At 41.3% G+C, this 15,691-nt stretch overlaps 1 protein-coding gene across 1 annotated transcript in view; it reads left to right on the top strand.

The window, feature by feature from the left end:
• nlgn2a (neuroligin 2a) overlaps positions 1-15,691 on the top strand; it is a 151,492-nt gene that overhangs the window by 11,471 nt on the left and 124,330 nt on the right. The window contains exon 3 of the mRNA XM_028429364.1: positions 11,393-11,452. The gene's annotated coding sequence lies outside the window, so the exon portion shown is untranslated. The remainder of the gene's footprint in view (positions 1-11,392; positions 11,453-15,691) is intronic.

Genomic DNA, 15,691 nt, shown 5'->3' with positions numbered 1-15,691 from the left:
TAAATCTTTACAGAAGTCACACTAAAAGATTCAAAACACTATTTATATTGAGCCTGTGGACTGTTACACTGCTAGAAAAACACAAGGAGCTTATCTATTATAAGGCCCTATTTCAGAAGTGACCTATGAAGTGTCTTCTATGAAAAGTCATTGTGACGCACACACATCTTTAAAATCCTGCCATACCACCTACTGTACCTTAATCCCCATCATTATCCTCAACCTAGAAGTTGTGAAGTGATGGTAAATTATAAGGTACCGGCGTCATCATCATAAAAACTTCCTCCGATGCCGGGTACCTCACAACCACCAGCTGTAAGTGCCCCGCATCAGACCGGAAAAAATGCTTTCTCCATTTTACCTTTAACTTTATGGTTTACTCTTTCCCATATCTGAGAGTATCCACTTTAGTCCATGGCCTACAATTAGAACTGCACACTGTGATGTGCACAAATCTCCAGGTATTCACAAACACCCTTTCCAGTGTGTTGTTTCAGGCTGTATGCACACAGCATTGTACCATGCGAGCCCATTAGAGAGTTTGTGAAAAAGAATGGTACAGTAAATGTATGCAGATACATGTTAAACTCATTGAAGCGTGAGCAATACTTTGTGGAAGTATCATATAATCAAATCACCATAAACACACTCACGGCTGGATGCACTCTACGTGCTTCGCTACAGGTCAAATACTTATACCATGTACACCTGTACCCCATACCACAGTCTCATCTCAATGGTTTATAAGTGGTGCAGTTAAGTGGTGCATCTATTTAGCGCTTTGTGGCATGAATGTCATATCTATGGCTGGCTTGCCAATGTCTTGCATGAAGCACACTGACAACTTTGCAGGCATTACGCTTCAGTACCTTTTTAGTCAAGGAGAGCATTTGTTTTTACCCTTAAAGGTCACTCTAAGTATCACTTAGCTGTCAAAGCAAATCAGTCAGGGCTCCTACCTGGTGTGAGGCAAAGTATGTTACAACAACCATTCATGATAGTTCTAGTGTTCTTGTGTGACTTCAGGTTTTTTTTACACAAACCACCACCTAGTGATCAATAAAATGTCCTGGAAACATCTGTAAAGGGATTCACTTATTTCTATTTGTTTGTCATTTTTTGTCAATGCCTATAAGCTCTGAATAAATCCTGTCCTTTGTCTGGAATGCTTGGTGCCTAACCACACCTGAACCACAGAGGTGAGATTTCCAAATAGTCCAAATCTACGGGTCATGCTTAGCTCATTGTAGTAGATCACACGGTGATGTAGTCCTTCTGCCTCTCCTTTCATCCATCACGCACACACATGCAAGCTCTTTGTAACGTCCTGATCCATTTCTCCTCTTTATCCTCTGCACACGTCCCTGTGTGGTCTCCACTTACAGTTACGTAAGACCCAAAGCAGGTGTTGCAGGGAGATTGTGTTTTTCAAGCTATTTGTGGGCACAGGTGGACGCAGACAGTCAGAGCAACACATCAATGCTCCCCAGACGATTCTGTCATTTGAAGGCCCAGATGTTTCAGCTCCCCCAGAGTTAGACCTGTGTGTGTACGTACCCAGCATGTATAGGTGCATCAGCATTCTGAATACTACACATTGACATTTGCAGGAAAAACTGCAAGTGCGAGGCAGCAAATAGTATGATAGTATCTACACATGGTCACTAATACATTTATCTTACACTTAGAGACTGCTGTGGCACTAGCTTAATAGCTCGGCATACAGATTACTCCATCATGCCACATGCACTGCATGCTTCTTTACTGCTGTGTAGGGAAGATAAACATCTTATAGGCTATCTGCAGGTAAATGCAGCACGGGAACGGTTTCCGTGATTGTGCCTCTCAGCTGATAAGAAACAAAATGGAATCCAGAGCACAGCAAGGCCTTGACAATGAGACATTCGGTCAGCATATGTGCGTACATTTCGTTGAATGGCATGAATGGCGTGTGATGCAGTGATTAGAGTTCCTATACCAACGATAAGGATGGCTTTTAGGGAGTGACGTGTAGCCTGACTGATGCGGCCACTGATGAAAAGGATTATCCCATTACTGAGACCTGGGCATTAGCACTCAGCCAACTCACCTCAGGGAATGAGAGAAAGGGGGAGAAAACGGAGGGACATGTGAGATGGGTTTCTTTGGGATGAAAAAGATGAGGAGGGGTTGGCTGAATAAGGAAGAAATGGGAGAGAAAAGTGAAAGTGATGGAAAAAGGAATGAGAAAGAAGAGAGCATAAAAGAAAGGCTTGAAAGAGCAGGCATGAAGTGAGAGGCTGAGCTTTGCTGCATGGATAGAAATAGAAAGGGGCAAGAAGCAGCAACAGCAAACCAGGACAAGACATTACAAGGGGTGGATGGTAAGAGAGGGAGAAGGGAAAAGCTGAAAAACTAGATAAAAGCAGATGATGAAGATTTGATAGTGTGGCTATGAAGGAGATAGAGAGTGCATTAGGGAACAAAACCATGAATGATGCATCAAAGAAAGGACTGTTTGAGTTATTGGGGCTGGAGATGATGTAGGGAAGGTCACTGGAAAAGAGAATTTTATAAAAAATAGAGAGAGAGAGAGAGAGAGAGAGAGAGAGAGAGAGAGAGAAATGGAGGATTTATGTGGCTTCAATTCAACTTGATTTGATTGGGCTTTTGTCTGGTTCTCTGTTGGCTTGTTTTCTTATGAGTTCTGTGTATAGCATGTAGGCATACTCGCACATAACCTGGTTTACAGCCTGCATTGCCCATGAGTGTTTCCACATTGTAAACACAAAACCTTCATCATGTCAATCTATAAATAGATCTAGAGCTTATTTGTAAAACTGAAAGACCTAAAGACCTATAAAGAAACATAAGATCAGTGGTTACTAATTAGGGTCCTATTAGGGTCACTTATGGTGTACAAGCATGGCCTGGTCACTGCTGTTAACTATATACAGAAGCTGATTCATTGAAATGGGGCATAAAATCATTGTGCTGATATTTAGTTATGGTCATGGGGCAGGTAGTGATCAATACTTAAGTACTGTAAGTACAATAATAATCACCCGGAACAACCATTGGTTGGGGCTTCAGACTTGGCTATGTTAGAAGATTGTGGGCTGGGTGTTGTTAAAATCACCAGCCTCTATCTTTTGTGTGTCTCGTGATATCCTTAGAATGTATAGCTACCATGCAAACATGAGTACAAGTCGTATGAACACAGAGACAGTTCAAGTAAGTATTCCAATTGAGTCTCAGGAAATCCTGTCTGGTGCTTCTTTTTACTTTCTTAGCCCAACTTTCTTTCACGTGTAAACACATGGCCATTAGGTAAGCAGATAAGTGATCTACTGACCAACCCATAGTAGGTTAAAGGATGGTAAGTGTGGGAACTTAAATGCAGAAACAAAGTGTGAGGTCCATGCTTGGCTAAAAAGATAACTGCTCTCCTGTTAGCCCTGCTCACCTATGGTTGTTTACCTAACGCTTCAGCCAGCTATTGTTTTATTCAGTTACTACCTGTCTGCCAAACAATGCTGACAAGTACTCAGACTGTATACAAGAAAATAAAAGGTCTCTAGCCCTTCCTCTTCTGTTTGACTGAGGTCAAACTAGATGCTACACTGACAAACTATCTCCCCTTTTGTGGTTACTCGATGGTACGGACCAAGGGTACCTGGATAGCATGCTAACTTTAGTGGGATGTGCCATCATATCTGTGGATTTCTTCTCTTGCCCCTTCTGACTTGCCTCTTTTATTGGCTGCTGTGTTTTATTAGTAGCCACTGTCATGTATTTTGATGTAATTCTTTAAAAAAGTAGAGTACTGCTAACGTTAAGACATGATTTTCTGAAAACAACCATGACACATAGTGCTACAGTACAAAAAACATGTAGCACTGCATAAGTCATGGGAACCACCACTTGTTTGTTAAGAATTCTTACCCTGTAGAGTATCAGATCATATGTGCCAGTATCCTGTCAAGAGACAACAAAGAGATAAAGAGAAGATGTGGCAGATGCCTGGTTAGTGCTTGTACTGCATGTTGAAGTTTGCTGGACACACATGTAGAGCAGTAACAGCTCTAACATGGAAATCTAAATGTCATCTGTTTGTCCAATGACTGCCAAGAAAGAAGCTGTTATCTGCCACCTCCCCTCCTCCTGTTTTTTTTTTTGAGAAATGACAGGGCTTAATCTGTCTCTAAATGATCCCGACTTCTAGCATAGAGACACCAGTTTTCCCTCAAAGGGAATATAGGAGTCAATACGTGACTGATGATGCTGGTGAGCCAATGGGGCTCATTGAATTTGTTTGATTAGTTCTAATCAACTGATCAATTTGCCCATCTAAGAGAGGATCATCTCCAGGGGGCTGCACAAACCTGGTGATACTGACAGGAGAGCTAGTAACAAATTCATTAGCGAGAAATAAATATCCATTTTAACATGCTATACTCTGAAATATTTTGTCAGACCCACAATTTCACTTGTGATAAACAATTGGTTGGATTTTTTAACCTGCTTATTTCCCAGAAGACGTTTCTCAGCTGAACATTTTAAGAGAAAACAGAAGTTGTAATATAGGGGAGTTAAATTGCTTTTGGAATAGCTTCTTTTTTTCTTTATAAAGTGTATCAACACATTTAATGGAGAGGCAAACTATAGTGAAATTCTGTGCAATGGCAAATGTTTCAAAGTGAGAAGGTAATGTAAATGTTATCAAAAAATGTAGTCATCAAGTGGCGTGCGTACAGAATGTAAAAGGCCAAGTTGAATGCTCCTCCTTATGCTGAAGAGGAAGACATTGAACGTGCAACACATTTCTGATAACACTGTGCTGCTGTTCATTATACTGATGTGAGAAAAAAACTACTGAAGGAAAGACCAGTTTGATGTCTGTTATGCTGGGTCTATAAGAATACCTAGAAGCTCAGCATTGCATTTTGCCTGGAACATGGCTTATTTAAAACCATATATATATATATATATATATATATATATATATATATATATATATATATATATATATATATATATATACTATAATATTTACATTTATGGGTGTCTGAATGTGCTCTAATTGATGCTATTATCCCTGCTTTCCATAAAAATGTAAATGCATCCATTTGTGGCTTTGTGTAATGCTTAAACCAGTGAAATGTAATGCAATCTGTGTAAATCAGACCATCCTTATAAACACATTTGCAGTATTCTGTAAATAAATACATTGTAAGTACAGTGAGCAAAAGCAACAATATGAGTATCTGTTTGACAGATTGTGCTGTGTGATATGGTAAAATTATTTCACACACACCGTGGCACCTTAAAAGCTCCATGAATGGCAACTACTACAGTTACCCTATAATCAAGCGCTTGGAGGTGGAGAGAATATATGGATAAAGTATGCTAAGATTTAAAGCTAGGATGTGAAAAGGGCCAAAGGTGTTTGGTTGTCTTGGAATGTTGTTGACAGTGTCCATTCACTGGCGTTTGAATGAAACAGGTTTGAAATCTGATTAAAAATGTGCCAGATAAAACAGATGTCTCCAAATTGCAGTGTGGTGAATGGAGCGCTCTCCTGGTGGCCCCACATGGAAGTTGCTTTGCCAGTCTCTTCATTAACTGAAGCAGAGCTCTGTGGAGCTCAGCTCTGGCAACAGAATCATACTTGGAAAGATGCTTGGAGACCCTGGAGGGTGTGTGAACACACACACATAAACATATAAGATAAATTCCAGGCCCATACACACACCAAACCTGATGGAAAGGATCCATACCAGGAGCAGAAAAATTTATGATAAGTTATTTCGCACAGATGCTAGCACCTACTAGAGTACATTAATACTCACACAATCTTACCTCTCACTGCACTTCACGCTAGAACCTGTCAGCTCACAAGTGGTTGAGAAAAGAGTTAGAGAGGCTTGGAGTCAAGATGGCCCTGGTTGATTAGGAAGTAGGAGGCGTTTTCCTCCTCGTGTAAAGATGATAATGACAATTGTAGAGGCCCCTCGGCCACAGAGAACTGGTGCTGAGGACCTGTGGAGAGGAGCCAGAGGGGCTGGTGGGCGGAAGTTGGGCTCTTCAGGTTGGAGGGCGCTCAGCAATACCAGGACTGAGGCTGCCCATAGCCACACTGATGAACGTGAGGAGAGACACAACATTCTAGATGCATGGTGCAATAGAAGTACATCTTACACTTCTGATTGCTTTTGAGCCTACTTCACATTACACTGTATCAAGTCGTGAAAGATTGTGTGCTTCCGTAATATAAAGTAATGAAAGTCATTTAAAGCAGGCACTCCATTGATTATCTACAGGTTTGGTGTACTTATTGTGGAGAGTACTACTAAGCCTGTAAAAGTACTTGTTTAATGTCTTCTGTGGTTTGATCAAGGTCAGTGCTGCTCTCCTTTTAACCCGTTTTTGTCTTGCATGTAGAACAGTTGTTTTTTATTCCACACCACTCCCCCTTTCCACAATCAGACTCTTCCTCTTCTGCCTGCTCATTTCTGGATGACTTATATTGCCAGGCCCCTTACTCCCACATGGTTTCCATTTTTCCTGACTCGGCATTTCCCAGCCAGATATTACCAATAGTCCTCGATGTCAGAGCACAGTGTGGGAGTGAGATAAGCAGATATTAGTCGGCCTTGCCATCAGCAGAACGGACCTGGGGGGATAACGGGCTGGTGTGAGGCTTGGCTGGGCATCAGTAGGCACTGAAGGGCAGACACTAGAGAGGACATCTGAGACCTACTCCTGCCAGCAAAAGTTGGGAAGGAAATTGATTACATGTCATAGTGGGGCTGAAGTAATCTGACTAAAAACATAATCCCATACAACATTTGTGATTGTCTTTGGAGTAAATTTTACATCTGTGGCTTAAAAATATGCAGGCCTATTTTAAGTATGTTGAAGCTAGACTGTAATCAAGAGAATTCTGCATATAAAATTGTATATTTTAGGTCTATTTTGGACACTGTGAAAATATATTGTTGACTGGGCCAAGTTTTTACAAATAGATCACTAACCCACTATGTAAAGGTCAATCGGGCAATTGTTATACCCATATAATAGAGTAATAGAGTTATCTGAGGGGAGTATAAATACCTCTAAACTTTCATGTTACATGACCACAGAATAGAAATTTCAATATGCTATGCAGAGAATGACAGAGCAGGCAATGGATAATGGTGAACAAAGGCAGAAACAGTGTAATGTTACATACTGTTGATGTAAATGAGTGCTTGCTGTCAGGTCGTGTAGATGTCTGTATGTGTGACGTTGATGAGTTACTATGGTTACTTGCCTCCAGCTGGTGAGGATGCTCTCACAAAGTGACGTGATGATTACAATGCAATAATTCATTCATATTCATTTGATTCTGATGGTTGCAGGTCCCTTCACAATGAGATCTTAACCCGATTAAGAACTACTTGCCATTGTACATGTGCACGCAAGATTCATTACTCATCCTAAAGTCAGCACTGGTGGATGAAATAGAGTCAGAGCCGCGGTCAGCTGGCAGGGAGCCACCGTGAGTGGCACCGTGTTGCTCTGCAGTTCCTTCATCACTCTATCCCTCCATCTCTGCCTGTCCTCCATCACCTCCTTCACCCTCACCCACCCTCTGTATTTTGTGGGTTGTATGTTCAAACCAAAAATTCTCAGGCTGATTATTTCAATAAAACTACTGACTCATCAGCAGACACACACACAACAAAGATAAATAGACTGAGTCACAGATATGCACACATCAAATATAGACACACAACTACAAAGAGAAAGAGGTACACATGCCACAAACGTATATGCAGAGATGCACAAAGAAGGTTGCACACACACACACACACACACACACACGCGTAATTTAAATCACCACTGCACCCACGTACATCCCGACACTCCACTTTTAATAGACCTCTGCCTCTTTATGGCTTTCTGCCTCCTAAACCCATCAATCCTTTCCTCTCATTCTCTCTCTCTCTTCTCCTCTCTCTCCATGTGTCCCTCTGTCATATCAGATTGGAGCTGTGACGCAAACCCCCTCTCTCATCCAGCTTCTGTCTTTGCCTGCTTTATCTCATTCCCTTTTCTGACCAACTGCAATCATTCTGTCTTTGTTTTACCCCCGGTTCATTTTTTCCACCCTTGTTCTGCGCACCGCCTCCCCTCCACTTGCCATCCGCTTGCTCACACTCTGTTTTACCTTTTTTTTTTACTATTCTGCTAAGAAGGCTGGAGCCAATGCAGCAGTGCATGTGGAGAGGGATTAGATAAAAAGAGAGAGAAGAGTGGAGAGATGAGCAGAAAGTGAGTCAGAGAAAGAGACCAAGGACAGCAAACAGAGGGAGACAGATCGACTCGGGCTGTAAATGAGTTTTGGGCAGGGATGGATGGATGGATTGAACAAGGACAGATGCTGCACGACCCATGGCAATAAAGACATTGATCTATCAGATGCTTCTGTCTATCAAATTGTTAATTAATGCTGAAAATGTTGTGTGTGATGATGCATATTTGACAACTAATATTTGTTTCCATTGATTATTGTTTTTTTTATTTCCAAACATTTGTATTTCCGGTCAATGATGTAAAAGTGCTGACAGAAAACAGCAATGATCAGAAACAACAACATACTTGCAATACTTGCAAGAGAGGTTCTGCAAACATTTAATATTTGTTGTATTTTTTTGTGGTATATGATGCTGGAAAGTTAATAATAACAATACAATAATCCAAACATTTCCTTTACTACTGTCAGTCCCACAGATCCAATATCGATCTGGTTGTACTACAGTGCAGAAAGCAGAATTTGTGAGAAATAAAACAGTTCTACAGTCTTACAAACTCAGAAGCTCTACAGAAACAGTAAGTATAGTGTCGTAATTCTGGATCTTTATTGTATGTAAGCTGTATTTAAAACCCAGGTTGCTAGGTGACGGGGGCATAGATTCAAACATCCTCCAAAGGCTTGACCATCTTATTTCACAACACTCAGTTTGACCTTCACTGTCTTACAAAGCCCTACAAAGCCTACTTGCAGCCCTAGAACTAAGACACTGTCGGCATGTGTTTTAACAGGAGCCCTTCATTACTGGGCCATTATAAAGTGTGACCGGGCTCAGGGATGCGGCAGTGCATCGTCTCATCCCATTGAACAGATCCAAAATTAGCTATGAGCACATAACGCAGGGTAAATGAGAGGTGGTGATGTAGAGAGCCAGTGTTGGCTGGCTCAGTCGGTGCGGATGGCAGGGGTCCTGGGTGAGGAAGCAGCAGGGCCTGACCAATACATCAGCACACCTGCACCCTGCCTCCACCATCCCACCTCCACGCTTCCTTCTAAACAACTCCCAAATCAGTAATCACACTCCTTCACACAGTAAGTCTCCTACTGCAGCCCTCCCTCATCTTGTTTTCTCTTCCACACCATCAGGCACCTCGTAACCCCTCACCTCCTCCCCTCCATCCCATTCGCCCCTATCTCTCTTTCCCTCTTTCTACAGCACTGTCTTCCCCCTTGACTGCACATTACCGCCAAAGTCAGTTAGAACAGCCAGCCTTTCCCTGCATCGCAGTTTTGTCTTATACAATATAAACTTGGTTTGACCTTCAGTTAGAATAATAATAATATTTTTCCTTCTCCATAAATTTTAGTTTTCCAAGTGTGCAAACATCAGAATCATGAATGCCATGAATAAATACCAGTGATGTGAAACTTGTATTCCCATTCGGCTTGAGTGAAGTTTGATATGTGTGATAATTAAATAATTAATCCATTTTGTGAGAGGCAATTCTGATGCAAGACCGAATATGAGAGAGGATTTCCCTTGTTTATTTTGTGACGGCTGCTGTCCTGATCATGCAGTAGTATAAGAAAAGCCACAAAAGCATGGAAAATGAGCAATGTATGAATATGGCTGAAGTATTTCAAATCCTTTTTAGCAGATGAGAATGAAACTGTGTGCATAGATTCATGGCCCCTAAGGGATGAACAAGCCTGGCTTTGGTGATCATTTTCCAACTGTGTATGATTTTGTGTGTCTTACGGAGATGTCTCTACAACCATTGAAAGTACTGCCATTAAGCTGCACTCTGGTCTTGCATCAATACAGTGAAACACTTCCTGTATTGGAGTTTCGGAAATGTTTCTGTTATTGGACACTGGTTGACCTAGGCCGTAGCTTCTTTTAGACTAAGAGTGGTTGTGAATAAGTGACTCGGGGAGTTTAGTGGAGAGGGAATATAATTTGAAGTACTGTATTACAAAATCTGTCAAACTAAATCACCTCACCTCTCTTGCTCTCTTTCTGAGACACTTTGACACACACACACACACATACACATATACAGAGAGGTTTTAAGGTGAACTCTGAGGCCTTGGTAATACCTGTGTGCACAGGGGTGTTTCAGCTTTGCTAAGTATATTAAAGGGATGGACAGAGGTGAAGAGGAGAGGGAACGAAGGCAGGAAAAGAGGAACTAAAAATAGCTCTGAATAGCCAGCCTTTCTCAAAACAGGCTTTTGCGAAGTCACATTTGCCCCAAGCAAAAGATTTGAAGTCTCCTGGAATAATAGATTCACCAAGGACTTTTTATTTCTCAGCTTGGCTTGCCCTCTTACTGCAGTAAAACAAGGAGATCAAACAGACAATATTATGTCCGCAGAAACACAAACATTTCCTGCTCTTCTCTGAAGTAAACCCTTGAAACCTGAGCAGTATGGAACTGTTTTCCTACTCAGTGCAGTTGCTAAAAAAACTAAATGTAAAAGTAACCTTGGATTAAATATCATCCATTGATTTCTGTGGGGAAGTGGTCATGCTGCCACTTCGTCCACATTGAGTCCAGGAGTTGGAAGAGCCTGTAGTAAAAGTACCCCAGAGACAGCAGTTTATTATTTAAGTGCTTAGTCAAAAACAACCACTTCTTTATTGTGTGGAGCCTCAGTATTAACATTTTTTTGTGATTCTACATCTCATATTTGTAGCTTGCATGTTATGCTGTATATTGGCAATCAATAAAGATGAAGTTTGCCCTCTAATGTAGGCTGGAGTAGCAGTGGAAGATCCATCACAGATGCCCATTGTTCTCAGATATTTTCTAGTTTTTCTTGTTTTATACCACTTTGATATTGCCATTTGTAGTTTCAGATAAATACCTTGCTAACTATTGGGTAGATTTGCATGTTTTTTGACACAGCAAGCAATTTATCTGGTAACATCAACACTTGACACAAGCTCAATAGCTCTGTTTACTGTTCTCCCTTCTATTTGTGTCTAATAATATGAGTTGCACACACAGTACTATCCTTCTGTGAATATGTTGCCACATTGTTTTTGCATACATTATTATGAACAAATATTGTGAGCACTAGCTAACAACATCTTGGTTTTCTGTACAGGAATGCGGTCTACAAGGGTGTGACATCATCTCTCAGCTCTTCTCAGCTCTGCTGTCCGAGGTAAATGGAACCCAGCATGCCGTAAGTGCAGCCTCACAGAGCCGCTAGTGGCTACAATTACAGTCAATGTTGCATCATCATGACAGGCCAGCAAGAATACAATATTCCACATTAAATATTAACAAGCAGTGACAAAAGTTTGTAGTGAGAATCCATGTATTGTTTTCAGAAATAAATAAATATACAGATGGTAGACTTGAACCTTAATTTAACCCTAATTAAAAAACATTTTAACCGCTTTATTACACTGTACAGCTGAAGTCAAACTAGGGTCAATAAGTGTAAAATGAAGCACTCACAGAATTGGTCTTGTGACAGAAAACGTATACGCATTCCACACAAACCTCAGCGTACAAACATCGCTGTAATTACCTGCTTACCTCATGCTCAATAAGCAAACACACACACACTCCTCTCTCTGTCCCTTGACTCCAATCCCCCTCAATCCCCAGTGCAGCCAGTGTGTTCGTGCTTGGGTAACAAAAGCAAAATCAAAGTGTTGTGTGAAATATGGCTCGGATTCGTTATTAGGTGAAGGCTTTGTTTTCCCTGGCACGCAAGCAGACTGGGGGATTTAAGCCTCCCTATTGGAAAGCATACAGATTAGCCAAAAGGGAAGCAGCTGCCGTCACCTCACGCTGCTTTTCAAGTTTGTAGAACGGTCGACTCTGAGCTGGCCATGTATGGGGAGGAATGGATAAACACTTGATGGTATCTCCGTGGCTGCTGCTAGGGTGAGAAAGAGGAAAAACTAAAAATATAAGGCAATATTCGACCATTGGCTGTGCTAAACCTTTTACGCATTTCTTGTATGGAAGACAGTCAAAGTAAATTGCAGACCGAGTATAAATAATAAACTCCCCTATTATTGTCATTACCCTGTCCCAGTTCCCTTGACTTGATTGGTCAGCTAAAATGGATGAAAGATGCTTTTTGAGACATTTGATTCTATTTTTATACAATATATACTGTATTTGTTCACATATAGTGTGTGGGAGAGCAAAAAGGAAACCCCTAGCTTAGGGCCATACAGCTAGGACCATGTTGAGCATGCACACAGTCATGCTTATTGTTAGCATGCTAGCACGTGTGCATGAACACACAGAATACATGCATGCACTTTGTATGGCTTTTGTCGAGGCAGGGCTGTGCTGTCCTGTCATCTTTTATTCAGGGCAGCTCTATATGTCTATTTTCAGCTCTGCAGTACTGTGTATAGATGAGCTGCTCTCTAGCAACATGATTTAAGAGACTGGGATCATTTCAGGAAAAGATTCTCCTTTACTGCCCCTTTTCCTTTCACACGCACACGCACAGATTCCCTGTAAATTACACACATCATTGTAGCCACTTTGCATATTCATAGAGGTGCCTTGTGCCAAAACTGTGGCAGCATTCCACATCAAACAGCAGGGTGACACAGTCATTTAAATATTGCTCTACCATACTGCACTACACCCTGCTTTCTGACTACACTAATTTACTATATATAGGCATGTGATGTGCATTTAATGTCATTTGGAGACAGACAGGCTTAAAGAGGCAGTGGAGGCAGTGCAAAAAGCGGTTGGAGGAGGATTCTTGCCAGTGGCAGCTACAGTTAGATGGAGGGATGAGCAAGGGAGGCGAGGCAGAGGTGAGGAGGTTTCGGTGGTTGACTCAGCGATGGAGAACCTGTATAATTAGAGCCATGCTCTGGGTCTCTGTCATCATTACATTGGTGCACATATTAAATATTCAATGAGACATTTTGGGCAGACAGATATAGGAGCAGGCGAAAGGGCAACTACGCTGGAGGACATGCCACGCGCCAACCAGAAATATGCAAATGTGGATGTGTGTGTGTGCACGCTCAGAGGACTGATTTATAATTTTAATACATGCTTACTTGTGTGTTTACATGCTAGAATAAGTCTTGTGTGAATTATGCTAACATAGCTACTGGGGTGGCTCTGACCTGGGAGTCAGTGAAGTCATTTCAGTCAACCCTTGTTGAAGAATATGATTATTATTTAATTATCAAAAACAGTTGCAGTGTAGCAGCAGAAATTGCCATGTTAAGGATCATACCTGCTTCAACTGGCTAATGGAGCACCTTTGGAGAAGATCAAGTCATCCTGAATTGAATTTTAAACCTAAATGTCAAGTTAGAAAAACTCATTATTGACTCTAAAGTTGACCGCTGACTCTCAGCTCACATCTACCTACAACTGTTCAGGGAATACACTGGACCTTTTCAAAGATTGTTATGTAACATTTGTGTTTGGATGTTGTGGTATGCATGCAGTGTTCTTTGCTGGCTGAGGCCACTGTGAGTAGGTGTCTCTATGCGGGGGCTTTATTTGTACCTGTGTTTTAAAGAAGAACAAATGGCTACACTCACATAACTGCAGAGGGCAGGTGACAGTCCCCCTGCTGAGAAGAAACTGACCATTTAGCCTACATTACACCACAATATGGCTGTGTTCCCCGGTCATGTCATGTTTTCTCACAGACAGAGTGGTACAGCCTGTTTCACACCAGATGCTGAACAGATCCAGATCACTAGTGGAGTGGAGCCACCATTATAAATATACAGATTGCTGACAGGCTGCAGATTTTTAGACTTTCACTTCTGCTCTGTTTATCCCACACTGTGTAAGCAGTTCATTCATGGGAATTCAGTGTCAAATGATCTGTCTATACTGGATCTTATTGTCTCTGCAGGCGATGGAGCCTGTAATTAGCCTACTAGTTAAGTGAGTTCTAGTAAACATGTATAAATGGAGTGTATGTTGGGTTGTAACAAAACCAATTGCTGAATCTGCCTATTGAATACTCTAAACCACACAAACCAAATCAATACCGTACATAATGACAATATATCTGTGGATGCTCATTCATCCAGATCATAGTCATTTCCAAGAGTTTAAATCGAGGCAACTGGACTCAAGGATTGTTTGACGTTTCGCCACTCCCCCAAGTGGCTTCAGTACATAATGACATTATATTGTTCACTGCTGCGGCTAAGCCTACTTTTTCATCAAAAGTCATATTAATCTTGCTTCCAGTGCAGTTTTTACTTTAGATTTATTTCATTTTAGGACATTAGGCCTTTACAGACAGTAAAAATTGATCCACTAAATCTTCATTCATTCTCCATTCATTTAAAAATATAAAATGTGAGATTTATTGTGTTGTGTACCTTTCACTGGTTTTGTGATTTCAGTCTGGTGGGTGTTTTGTTATTGACAAATTGGGTGCATTGTCAGGTACTCACTGGGGTACATACCGTTTTAGGAGCAATTTTCAGTGTGAGGAGGATGGAAGTGATGTGGGGGGCTAATCGCATGGCAAACCAATCCTTAATTTTCTCAGTTGCAATGAGTTGCATCCCATGTGAAATATGATTTATTGCCTAAATAGTAGTAGGCCTGTCACGATAACAGATTTTGCTGGGCGATTAATTGCCAAGAGAAATTATTGCGATAAGCGATAATATTGTCGTTTTGAGACTATGTTCAACTAATATAATAATGACATATAATGCAAGTACACCCTTTCAAAGATTAATAAACTTTAATTTCTAAAGAACATTTAACACTGGAAAGGCCCCAATCATCAACATTATTATTATTATTTATATGGATATTAATATTAATACTAATGTTGATATTATTATTATTATTATGAGTAGTGGTAGGCCTATTACCATAGCTTATCTGAGCATAGTCTATGGAGTTAAGTCAACCCAGCATGTCATGAGCAACAGAGAGCAAAACAACACGCACTCTACCTGCTGCTGGGAGTGGTAAGAAGACAGAGAACTTCACTCGTACAACGCGGACTGTCTCTGATAGCACGTTGTATACATAAGCATGTTTAGTCTCGTGGTGAATTGTGTCGAAGTGCTGAACCGGTGTTGTGCAGCTTCACAGCTCTCTGTGTTGCTGTAACCAGCGTCCAAGCCCTGCAGCACAGTGACGCACCGTGGCGACGCAGACAGCGAGCTGACCGTGGTCTGCTCAGAACATCCCGTAAACGTTACACAATGAGTTAAAAAATAAGAACTACCTGTTGATTTGACACATTTTAAGACAGAAGCCGCGGGCCATATTAAATCTGACGGCCGGACTTTGCACACCCTATACGCTACGACGCACCGAGTGATGCCTTTTGACTCTTTGGCAGGGAGAGGGAGAGAGAGAGGAAAACAAACAAGCGTGCAAATGTAATTTATCGCGGACGAAAAACTTATCG

Source organism: Parambassis ranga, chromosome 18, assembly GCF_900634625.1.
Source record: "Parambassis ranga chromosome 18, fParRan2.1, whole genome shotgun sequence".
In the NCBI taxonomy this organism is placed as follows: Eukaryota; Metazoa; Chordata; class Actinopteri; family Ambassidae; genus Parambassis; species Parambassis ranga.
The sequence above is the reverse complement of the archived record's forward strand: the minus strand, read 5'-3'. Positions and strand labels throughout refer to the sequence as shown.